General features: G+C 38.1%; 1 pseudogene; it reads right to left on the bottom strand.

Annotated features, from left to right (window-relative positions):
* Positions 1–11,345: 11,345 nt before the first annotated feature.
* Positions 11,346–12,500, bottom strand: part of LOC149200454 (acyl-lipid (9-3)-desaturase pseudogene) — a 1,494-nt pseudogene continuing 339 nt past the window's right edge.

The raw sequence follows: 12,500 nt of genomic DNA, 5'->3' as shown, positions 1-12,500 counted from the left end.
ATTAATTAATAATAATATAATAATAATAATTTAATTAATTAATTAAATAAAAAGATAAGAGCCGACCTATTTCCTTATTTCTTTTGTTTATAACTTATATATATACCCTAATTGTAGCTCTTGGATACAACATTATGATTTTAAGAATATCTATTGATGCATTCTCCCCTGATGATGGACTCACTTGGTAGTCCGAAACGTTGGGTTCATAAAACTCTACAACAGGTCATTCCTCCTATACCTAAAGCTAGTTGAGCTGGTAACTGAGGATCATATCCTTTGTGATTAAAGGACACAAGATTAGAATCCTTTGGGTCTATCCCACCTATTGCCGATAATAAAGCCTGCTTTTGGGAGGGCCAATTTTGCAGTACCTCAAGTGTCGACATAGCGGATGGTGATTGGGCCAGATCTTCCACTATATTATAATGTTGTGCTGCTCTGGCACGAGGATTAAATGTCGACTTGTGTACTACTCCCTTTGGCGGTTTTATTGTTAGCTCTAGAATGATGGGCAGCGCAACTTCTATCGAAGTTGTTGTCGAACTATTAGGTTGATCTTTATCCTTGTTGTTCGACAGCTGTGGATTCCCGTAATCTTTATTCCTTGTCATTATCAAAGCATCATTTTGTTGTTTCGAAACCGACAACATCAGCACTTGGAACAGGGAAGCATTGTCACTAGCAACCAGATTTGCTCCTGGATTTGGAAACGGATCAATCAATACCACCGAGGTTTTTGAATTCTTGAAGAATTTTCTAAGCTCAGCTTTATATGGACAATCTCTTGCCCAATGATCCTCATCACATATAAGACATGGACGATTTGGTTTCTTATCTCCAGAAGGGAGCAGACAGGGCCATATAAGAGGAGAAAACCATATATATATATGCATTTAACGCAAATGGAGGCTGAAAACCCATATATATATGCTTTAACACTATTGCCAACCAAAAACTATGCATATATGGCATATACACTATCGGAGGCAGGAAGACTCAGGTATATGGCGTTTACACTATTAGAGGCAAGAAAGACTGAGTTATAAGGCAAATACACTATCAGCACGGAATCCCGGCAAATATACTATAGCGAATACTCTATCAAAGGAGCAGAGCTATCGCATATGCCAAGAGTAAGGTGCATAAGCGAAGCATAAGCAGAGCATAAGATATATTATATATATATATATATATATATATATATATATATATATATAAACAAAGTGAAAACAGTGGAGCAACATATATATAAACAGTGGAGCAATATATATATCGCAAAGGTCAAAAGGGTTGTCACCCCGAAGCTCTTTGATTGCGATAATATATGCGCAGACCCATGTATATAATCTATATCTATATATATATATATAAACAAAGTGAAAACAGTGGAGCAACATATATATAAATAGTGGAGCAATATATATATCGCAAAGGTCAAAAGGGTTGTCACCCGAAACCCTTTGATTGCGATAATATATGCGCAGCAGACCATGGGACCCTTGCAATATGTTGCAATTTAATAGCGCGTCCATCGTGTCAGGATTATGTATCGCAAGTGGTTAAGGCCTTGCCACACTAAAACCTCCGATTGCGATAAAGTTTGTGGACCCGCTGCGACAATGTAATATGACTTGATATATTATCGCATCCATCACATCGCAGAGAGTCAGTCATTTCCAAAGGGAATCATGCTAAAACACTTAGCGGATTCAAAAGGGCGGATTTGAAAGTTTATAAAAGGGAGTGTTGAGTACTATCAGGTCCGGCGGTGTTATCGCATTGCTTAAGTGGAGCGGCCCAAACCGTACGACTTGCGATCGTCAATTTGTATCGCATCGGCATATCAGAGTGGGATATATATATATATATATATATATATATATATATATATTATATATATATATATATATATATATATTGAAGTGACTATTATGGATCGCTGATAGCGACCAGTGATATCGCATCGGACCAAAGGAAAAACACGATAGTTGAGAGCCTTGTGATGTCGATTGTCGATAGTGTGATTGGATCCTGACCGTTCGATCGGTCAGATCTGGATCTGCTGTAAAAGGCATATCACTGTGTAAAAGGTGGAAAATCGCAGTTTTAACATTTTGAAGGGTTTTTGGGTCTCGAAAGGGGAAGACCATTATCTCTCTAATATTTGTTGTGCGCCGGCCTTTGAGGCAAAAATGCAATACAGTAATGCTCCCGATAGTTCAGGAGGTTGAATCAAGCTGATTGCGATTGCGATTGGGACGTGGCTATCTGTTAAACTATGCCAAGTTTGTGTATGCCTGCCATCATTAAAAAAGGAGAGCGCTGTTACGATTTTTTGTATATGTGTTCTCTATGTATGTTTTGGTTCTCGCCACTGAATCAAGGTGTCCTGTGAGTACGAATAGACAGAGGAAACTGAAATTCGGGAAGCTGAAGAAGCAAGCGAGCACAGAGGAAATGACAGCGAGCATTGAGGAAGCTAAAGGGTCAGTGAAGAGAGGAAACCGGGAGACAAAGGAATGGGGAACAAATAAGACAGAAAAAGCAGAGAACAGCGGGTAGTTAAGTGGTTGAAGGTTGTTAAACGCCGTTGAAATTTTTTGTGGAAATAAGCTAGAGGAGATAGAGGCAATGAGAGGACCCAGTTGAATAGAAAGAGGGCCGAAGGGCCAACAGGACAACAGACAGTCGAAGGGGAGAAGTGGCTAGCAGAGAACATAATCTTGAATAGGAAGTTTTTCTTTATGCAGAGCTTAGTGCAGCTAACAGTAGACTGACTAAAGCTGTGTGAAGACATTATCCAAGAGCATGAAAGCTATTGGAGACTATGTGTGGGCAGTGTGCAGAGTTGTGAAGACTACTTCATAAGAAGACTGGTTGTCATTGATACTGTAGCTTGGAGACTACAGTGAAGCTATAAACAGACAAAACTCAACAGAGAAGAGTTCTAGAGCAGAAGATGACTATCAAACATGCCTTGACAAGATTGGGTTAGAACCCTTGGGGTTGGTGCCTCAGAAGTGAGACGGATTGGAGTCCTTGGGGCTGGTGCCTCAGAAGTAAGAAGGATAGGATTCCTTAGGGTTGATGCCTCAGAAGTAAGAAGGATTGGAGTCTTTGGGACTGGTGTCTTAGGAACTGGAAGGATTGAAGTCCTTGGGAGTTGGTGCTCCTAAGTCCAAGATTGGTGTCTTGGCGAAATAGAGTTGGTGCTCTGGAGGTTGGAGCCTCACCAAAGTCCGAGTTGGAGCTTGGCAACTGATTGCAACCATCTATATATTGTATCTATTTTACTGCACAGTTTATATTAATAAAAGCACTTGTTCTTGTTGTTCACCTTATGTTCTGAATATATATGTTTTAACTGGTAAAACAATAGTCGGAAAAAGAAATATTGATTCACCCCCCCTCTCAGTATTTCCAACAAAGGCTATTTAAAATAAATAATTAATGTAAGTTGAAATAAATAAAGAAACAATTAAGGATAAAAGCATAATCTAATTAATAGACGAAATTGTTTTTTGCCAGAATCTAGCAATACAATTTCTAGCAAGATTGTGATTTTTGCTATTTAAAATACATTTTTGAATGCTTAAATGGATTGAGCACCATGAAAAAACCGTGGCACTCGATCTTTGCAAATTAAACAACCTAAACTTATGAATTTTAAAAATATGTATTTGATTCCCCTGATGATCTTTGCAAATTAAACAACTTAAACTTATGACTTTTAAAAATATGTACCATATTTTGAACAAATTTGATCAAAAATAAATGCTCCAAAATAAGTTGTTTCGTATATTAGTTTGACTCTAGGAAGGATAAATGCCTAAGTAACTATAAAAGTGAATCGTACTTGAAAAATATTAGGTTCCCTACTTTCATGAGAATATCTTTCCTTTCATAAATAGTGTTTTGAATATATATATATTATATATATATATATATATATATATATATATATAATTTTAATTTTAATTGAGCCCACATTATATATTGTCATGTCCCTTCCTAAATTAATTTGGAACAACGCTAATTATTGCATTTTCGGGTTAATTTTGGAGATAATGGGGCCCACTCAATTTTTATTAGGAGATTAGACTTAGGATAAGTTATTTTGTTGTGGTTAAATTACACATGGGGGGCACACACACTAGGGAAATATGCACTCCCTAGTTCGGTTTGCAAGGAGGTGGTTAAGTGAGGGCCCACAATGGAAGTAGACTTGGAGGGAAAAGTGTTCCACGAAATCTATATAAGGAAGGCAACTCTCAACATTTCATTCATCTTTGGCATATCGAATTTCTCTTTGGTTGCTCGAGCTGCTTCGCCGAGTCACTTGTTTTTTAGCAAGAGTTCTTCAAGCAAAGAGCTCACCCTTTCTTCGGGGGACTTCGAGTGCCACCCTAGGAAGGTTTTTCTTCATTTCTTCAGAAGGAGGATCTCATTATGATTTCCTATGGTCTTCTACCAGATCTATATTCTCTAAAATTAAATGCAATAAGAGAATAATTTATTTTCTTACAAGACATTTAAATGATGATAATTTACCATTTAGAATCTAATTCCTACAATTTAATTAGTGAACATTTCATTTCAAGGGGAGAAGTGGCTAGCAGAGAACATAAGCTTGAATAGGAAATTTTTCTTTATGCAGAGCTTAGTGCAGCTAACAGTAGACTGACTAAAGTTGTGTGAAGACATTATCCAAGAGCATGAAGGCTATTGGAGACTATGTGTGGGCAGTGTGTAGAGTTGTGAAGGCTACTTCATAAGAAGACTGGTTGTCATTGATACTGTAGCTTGGAGACTACAGTGAAGCTATAAACAGACAAAACTCAACAGAGAAGAGTTCTGAGAGCAGAAGATTACTATCAAACATGCCTTGACAAGATTGGGTTGGAACCCTTGGGGTTGGTGCCTCAGAAGTGAGAAGGATTGGAGTCCTTGGGGCTGGTGCCTCAGAAGTAAGAAGGATAGGATTCCTTAGGGTTGATGCCTCAGAAGTAAGAAGGATTGGAGTCTTTGGGACTGGTTTCTTAGGAACTGGAAGGATTGAAGTCCTTGGGAGTTGGTGCTCCTAAGTCCAAGATTGGTGTCTTGGCGAAATGGAGTTGGTGCTCTGGAGGTTGGAGCCTCACCAAAGTCCGAGTTGGAGCTTGGCAACTGATTGCAACCATCTATATATTGTATCTATTTTACTGCACAATTTATATTAATAAAAGCACTTGTTCTTGTTGTTCACCTTATGTTCTGAATATATATGTTTTAACTAGTAAAACAATAGTCGGAAAAAGAAATATTGATTCACACCCCCCCCCCCCCCCCTCAGTATTTCCAACAAAGGCTATTTAAAATAAATAATTAATGTAAGTTGAAATCAATAAAGAAACAATTAAGGATAAAAGCATAATCTAATTAATAGACGAAATTGTTTTTTGCCAGAATCTAGCAATACAATTTCTAGCAAGATTGTGATTTTTGCTATTTAAAATACATTTTTGAATGCTTAAATGGATTGAGCACCATGAAAAACCCGTGGCACTCGATCTTTGCAAATTAAACAACCTAAACTTATGAATTTTAAAAATATGTATTTGATTCCCCTGATGATCTTTGCAAATTAAACAACTTAAACTTATGACTTTTAAAAATATGTACCATATTTTGAACAAATTTGATCAAAAATAAATGCTCCAAAATAAGTTGTTTCGTATATTAGTTTGACCCTAGGAAGGATAAATGCCTAAGTAACTATAAAAGTGAATCGTACTTGAAAAATATTAGGTTCCCTACTTTCATGAGAATATCTTCCCTTTCATAAATAGTGTTTTGAATATATATATATATATATATATAATTTTAATTTTAATTGAGCCCACATTATATATTGTCATGTCCCTTCCTAAATTAATTTGGAACAACGCTAATTATTGCATTTTCGGGCTAATTTTGGAGATAATGGGGCCCACTCAATTTTTATTAGGAGATTAGACTTAGGATAAGTTATTTTGTTGTGGTTAAATTACACATGGGGGGCACACACACTAGGGAAATATGCACTCCCTAGTTCGGTTTGCAAGGAGGTGGTTAAGTGAGGGCCCACAATGGAGGTAGACTTGGAGGGAAAATTGTTCCACGAAATCTATATAAGGAAGGCAACTCTCAACATTTCATTCATCTTTGGCATATCGAATTTCTCTTTGGTTGCTCGAGCTGCTTCGCCGAGTCACTTGTTGTTTAGCAAGAGTTCTTCAAGCAAAGAGCTCACCCTTTCTTCGGGGGACTTCGAGTGCCACCCTAGGAAGGTTTTTCTTCATTTCTTCAGAAGGAGGATCTCATTATGATTTCCTAGGGTCTTCTACCAGATCTATATTCTCTAAAATTAAATGCAATAAGAGAATAATTTATTTTCTTACAAGACATTTAAATGATGATAATTTACCATTTAGAATCTAATTCCTACAATTTAATTAGTGAACATTTCATTTCAATCACTTACATGAGTAATCTATGCATAGAGGAATACCTGTACCGATGGCCCGGTGGAGATGCACTTGAGTTGCTGCTCCTGCTGGAACGCTTCTCTTGATTACTAACTGGATTTACCTCCCAACCAACTAGGAAGTAATTCCTAGCCCAGGAAACCTCCACAGGTTCCCTAGCCCTCCGAGCCAAGTCTAACCAGATGTAGTGGGTGTGTCCAAGATCAAGATAAACAATACTCCCTTCCTCTCTCTCAACAATTCCTCCAAAATCACAGCTAACCAAACCAAAAGCAAGACCCAACATCCCTCTTCCTCTCTTCCTCCTTCCCCTTTCATGCCCCACCCTCTCCTCTCCACTTCAACCACCTCTCATTAATGTCATAACTTCTCCCTCATCCTTATAGTTGACTTCTCTTCTCCCAAGTAAACATGAGAGAACATTTGAGAATGTGATAAGAATAGAGTACATTTTGGGGATGAGAGATGAATATATAATTTGGTAATTAGTTGGAGAGGACCATGGCTTCTCCCAAGTAAATGTGAGAATACATTTTGGGGATGAGAGATGAATATATAAATTGGTAATTAGTTGGAGAGGACCATGTCTTCTCCCAAGTAAATGTGAGAGTACATTTTGGGAATGTGATATGAATATTTAAATTGGAATAATGGAAGGAGACCATATCCTATCCAAGATTAAATGTGAGAAGACAAGTTGAGAATTGAATAATAGCAATAATAAATTTTATATCAGTAAATAAAATTTACAGTTTCCCAAATGAAGGTATTCACCAATATTTCTTGATAATTATAAGTCAATATTTTCAAGTAATGTAAACATTAATAAAATTTGCATGATAAGATTAATTGGGGCATTACATACACCCCTCCTTCAGAAAACTTCATCCCAAAGTTAGAGTGAAAAGATACAAGGAGTTCAAAGGCATAACAAAATAGAGAGAGTTATAGTAGTAAAATTTGATAAGTTAGACAATGACATTACTTCCCATCAAGAGTCTCCAACTGATCTATATCCTCCTATCCCTCCTGACCTACTTCCATTCCCACCCTATCCATCCTCTGCTGCTATATACGGTGGCATCGGCTATATCAATCTAACCACTGATAAAATCAACATGGAGGAAGCGTCGACTATATTGACCTAACTTCCCTAGCAGGAAACTAGCAATCATCATCACACGTCTATGGGAGCATGTCCACCACTGCCCTCCCACGATTCTAGGTTTGGAGGTTACATGGTGGGAAATGCCTCCACCCCTCCTCACAACTAGGGTCAACGCCCTAATATGGACCACACTACAGCGCTGGTTGGACTTGTCATCGAATAACCTAGTCAGTTCATCTTGCCACCTGTCATTTACATTTTACTCATGTCATAAGAGTGCATATCAAGTAGATACCAAATGTAATAGAACAATGTACATTATACCTTTCCCCATGAGATGTCTCGACCTTAGATCTTAGATATCATATAGTTCTTTCCCACCTGCGGGTTAGCTCTCATTCATGCATTTATATAACAACAAGATATATAAGTAATTTTTAATCATCATGTTATTAAGTCTAGTATCCACGTGTCAATCTTGCAGTTCATACTGGAAATAAATCATAAATTCACTAAGTCATTTATTTAAACAAATCATATCCACTTGAGCCATATATGAAACAAAATAATTCTTGATAAGTCACGCACTAGATAATTCATCGCTAAGTGAGTCTACATTTAGGCCATACATCAACCATTTCCATCATCAATACCAAATCTATCAATTGATTTATATAATTAGTTTCATGTGTCCAACCAAATGCATCAATATTACATAATGTTCATAAATAAATAACATGGAACTGCAAAATAGAACCTTAACATAGGTAGCTATCTATGTCAAAATGGGCATCACAGATGCTCAAAAAGTGAGGGGTAGTCTCGACGTATAGTGTCTACATCCTCCCAGGTAGTAGATCCTGGGCTATACTTGTCTCATTGGACCTTAACTTGGTCCATTGTTCGACGTCTGAGCTGTCGAACCCTACAGTCCAATATGCGTAATGGTTCGACCACTACGGTTCCCGTGTCCGAGACCTGCAATTCCCTCCAATCTAGTTTGTGAGATTCATCAGAAACATAATGTCGTAAAATAGATACATGAAAAACATCATGAGTTTTATGCAAATGGGGTGGAAGTACAAGACGATAGGCAACTGGTCCAATCTTCTCCTTGATCCTAAAGGTCCTACAAACTGAAGTGACAATTTTGTCCCCTTCCCAAACCGAATGGTGCTTTTGTTGGGTCAGATACAGATAAAAACTTGGTCCCCTACTTCATAACTGCGATCAATTCTATGTCAATCAACATAACTCTTTTGTCTGTCCTCCGCTTCCTTTAACCTTTGTCGAAACTGCTTTACCTGTTCCTCTATTTCTTGAACTAATTTAGGGCCAACTATTACTCGGTCCTCCAACTTTTCCCAACTCAACGGTGTCCTACATGGCCTTCCATATAGAGCTTTATAAGGAGGCATCCCGATTGAACTGTGGTAACTATTATTATAGGCAAACTCTACCAATGGTAAGTACCTTTCCCACTGAGTCTAATTATCCAAGACGTACATCCTAAGCATGTCCTCCAAAACCTGATTTACTCTTTCAGTCTACCCATCTATTTCTGGATGATACACAGTGCTCAGGTTCAATTGAGTCCCTAGTGCTGACTACAAACTTGTCCAAAACCTAGATGTAAATCGAGAGTCTCTATCAAAAATGATCTTTGTGGGCAACCCGTGTAGTCAAATAACTTCATTTACAAACACTCGCACCACATCCGTAACATTGTAAGTGTCTCTTACTGGGATGAAATGGGCACTTTTGGTCAATTTATCAACTATAACCAATATAGCATTGTGCCTATGTGAAGTGAGTGGAAAACCCACAACAAAATCCATGGAAATTACCTCCCATTTAGATATAGGGATGTCATGTGGTTGCAGGAGTCCTGCTGGATGGCGATGATCAGCCTTCACTTGTTGACATTCAAGACATTTGGCGACAAACTGGACTATGTCGTGCTTCATGGCTAGCCAAAAGAAGAGTTTCTTCGCGTCCTCACCATTTTGAATTGTTCAAAATCTACACGATACCTAAGACTTATTAGCACAACTTAGGGCCTTCTCAGTTCTTACTCAGCTCACACATAGTTTGAATAATGATAGATGCAAGTTTTCCTTTTTTTATACTTGTAAACAACTATTTCTAATATAGAGATGATAACCGTGGTTCTACTAAAACCTCCCCCATTGTTATCTAAGCAAGTGCTACCACGCACTGCCAGTCACCCTCAAGTATCCTTAGGTATCCCTAAACAATCATACTAGATCCATTTTATACGTTTTGAGCATTCACATAATCATTAACCTTCCATTTTTAATCACATTCTTAGAACTAGGCCCCTTTTGAAATTTCATCTACAACGTTAGATTAGTTTTCAAAGGGGGGTGCCTAGCTGTCTCAATCAACTCAATATCGACATTATTGTTAGGTGTATACTATCTAATTGATGTATATCGAATGGCTAGTGCTACATGCTTGAAGACAATAATCGAATGAAATGTTTTTAGATGAGCTATATTCATGGAAACACAACATAAAAGGTGGCCTTGTCTTTAGTGTTGATGGAACATTGAAGGCATATACAAGGAAACTGCAACCTAGTTGTTGTTTGGATAAAATTTACAGTTTTAAGCATTGGGCAATTGTTAAGGAACAAATATCATGACTTATGTGACAAACATACACCTCCGCTTGGGCACCATTCTTGTGCATTGTATAAACATTTCTATGTACCTGGGTACAGTCTTAATTCATGGTATGGAAACAATTTCTGATTTAGTTAGCATGTGTTCGAATGATACATAGAACTCAAGGCTTTAATTTAGATAGATATGCATTTGATCCAACTAGGATATCAACACATGGATTGGTATACATAATATTATCATAAGCCAAAACCATGGATTTATTGTGTCTTCTCAAGAAATTAACACAAGGAAACTTTCATGTGAATGAGAAGTAACCAAAGAAGTAAGATTCTTAGCAATGAATGCAACATGGACACTGGAACACCTACAGTTTCCTTTACAATTTTGAACACATATAACTACTATCACATAGTGACATCCTACAAGATGAATAATTAATGATTGTAGACCAACTACTTCCTTGGAGTACTTTAAAAATGGCTGCCTAAAATAGAGATATGGGTCTCTGTGATGAGAGTGTATCTTTATTAAATTTGCTCAATCTCGGAGGTATTTGCAACCTCCGAATTCTCGTTGTGCATTTGAGAACATCAGTTTGCCTTTGAAATCTCAGAGTTGTAATAAATTTGGCACTTTTTAGATCATAACAAGTTCATGAATGCAAAAATACTGAAAGATTCTGCAGATACCATTTTCAAGGGATCGGATTCTTTTACAACTTCGGATAACACATAATTTATAGTACCCCTGAGAGGCAAAAGTATCTGCATTTTCAAGGGATCGGATTCTTTTACAACTTCAGATGACACATAATATAGTGCTACCGAGAGGCAAAAGTAATCTTACCAGCTTTCAGAAACTCAAGTAGAAAAACAAACTAACTGCTAGAATAACAACAATATTAACCCTGGGTGTTAACCGCCTCCCACAATAAGTTCTTCGGCACAGGCTTGGACATGTCTTGAGCTTGCAGAGCTGCAGTACGAAGAACCCCAATGGTCAACAAATTAGCCTCCCAGAATGGCACATTGGCATAGTGTACAACTTCAGATGACACATAATATAGTGCTACCGAGAGGCAAAAGTAATCTCACCAGCTTTCAGAAACTCAAGTAGAAAAACAAACTAACTGCTAGAATAACAAAAGCAAAGAATAACAACAATATTAACCCTGGGTGTTAACCGCCTCCCACAATAAGTTCTTCGGCACAGGCTTGGACATGTCTTGAGCTTGCAGAGCTGCAGTACGAAGAACCCCAATGGTCAACAAATTAGCCTCCCAGAATGGCACATTGGCATAGTGCAAGCAGTGTTTGGCACACAGAGATTGCACAAATGGAGAAATTTTCCTCAGATTGTGCCTGGGCAACCTTGGGAACAGATGATGTTCAATCTGATGCTGCAAACCTCCATGAAACCAGTCCATCCAAGGAGAACATAAGATGTTAACTGACCCATTTGTCTGAGACTGAACCCATGTATTACTACGAGGCTTGCCAATATACACACCGCCAGAGAAATGACTTAAACAAAACTGAACATGCTGGATCCCGGTCACAGCAAAGCTAGACAACACAAACGCTGTCCTCTCAGCCCAAGTAGGCATGCAGGAAACCAAAAGTGGAAACCAAATCCAGAACACAATAATGCAGGCGAGGTCGACACCCTTGTGTGGGACTCTCTTCTTAGACAAAAGCAAAGCAATCGACTGCCCAAACAAATTGATCCTCGCAACCGCCATGACAGGATAAAAGGTCCAATGCTGGTAACTCACAGAAAACCTAGCCAGGCCATCAAAATTCATTTTCCTATCATAGAAATAAGAATACAAAGAACCAAAATACCCAGAAGACACTGCAAACAAGGGCACATGCTGAAGATCCGGATCATGATCCAAACTATTGCATGCAATATGATGGGAATTATGATTTCTCTTCCACCACGCAATACTAATCCCAGACATGCAATTTCCAGCCGCTAACTGAATAATCCTATCTATTTTCTTATGACCTACAAGCCCACAGTGAGCCGAATCGTGCCCAATCCATCCACTCTGAATCCACACTGCCCCCAACAAAACGCCACATCCAACATGAAGCCAAAACCCTTCATAAAACACCACACCCACTAAACTCAAAACCAGCGCTGCCATCATCCATAAACTTATCAAGAAATAAACTAACAGAGGCCCCTTAAACAGCCCAGCCTTCTTCAAATCCCCCAAAAGCTTAC

The sequence above is a fragment of the Pinus tabuliformis genome, chromosome 2_1 (assembly GCF_031772625.1).
Source record: "Pinus tabuliformis cultivar Carrire ecotype Pingquan chromosome 2_1, CPIR1, whole genome shotgun sequence".
NCBI lineage: Eukaryota > Viridiplantae > Streptophyta > Pinopsida > Pinales > Pinaceae > Pinus > Pinus tabuliformis.
Note: the sequence above shows the minus strand (reverse complement) of the source record. Positions and strands in the feature narration are given on the sequence as shown.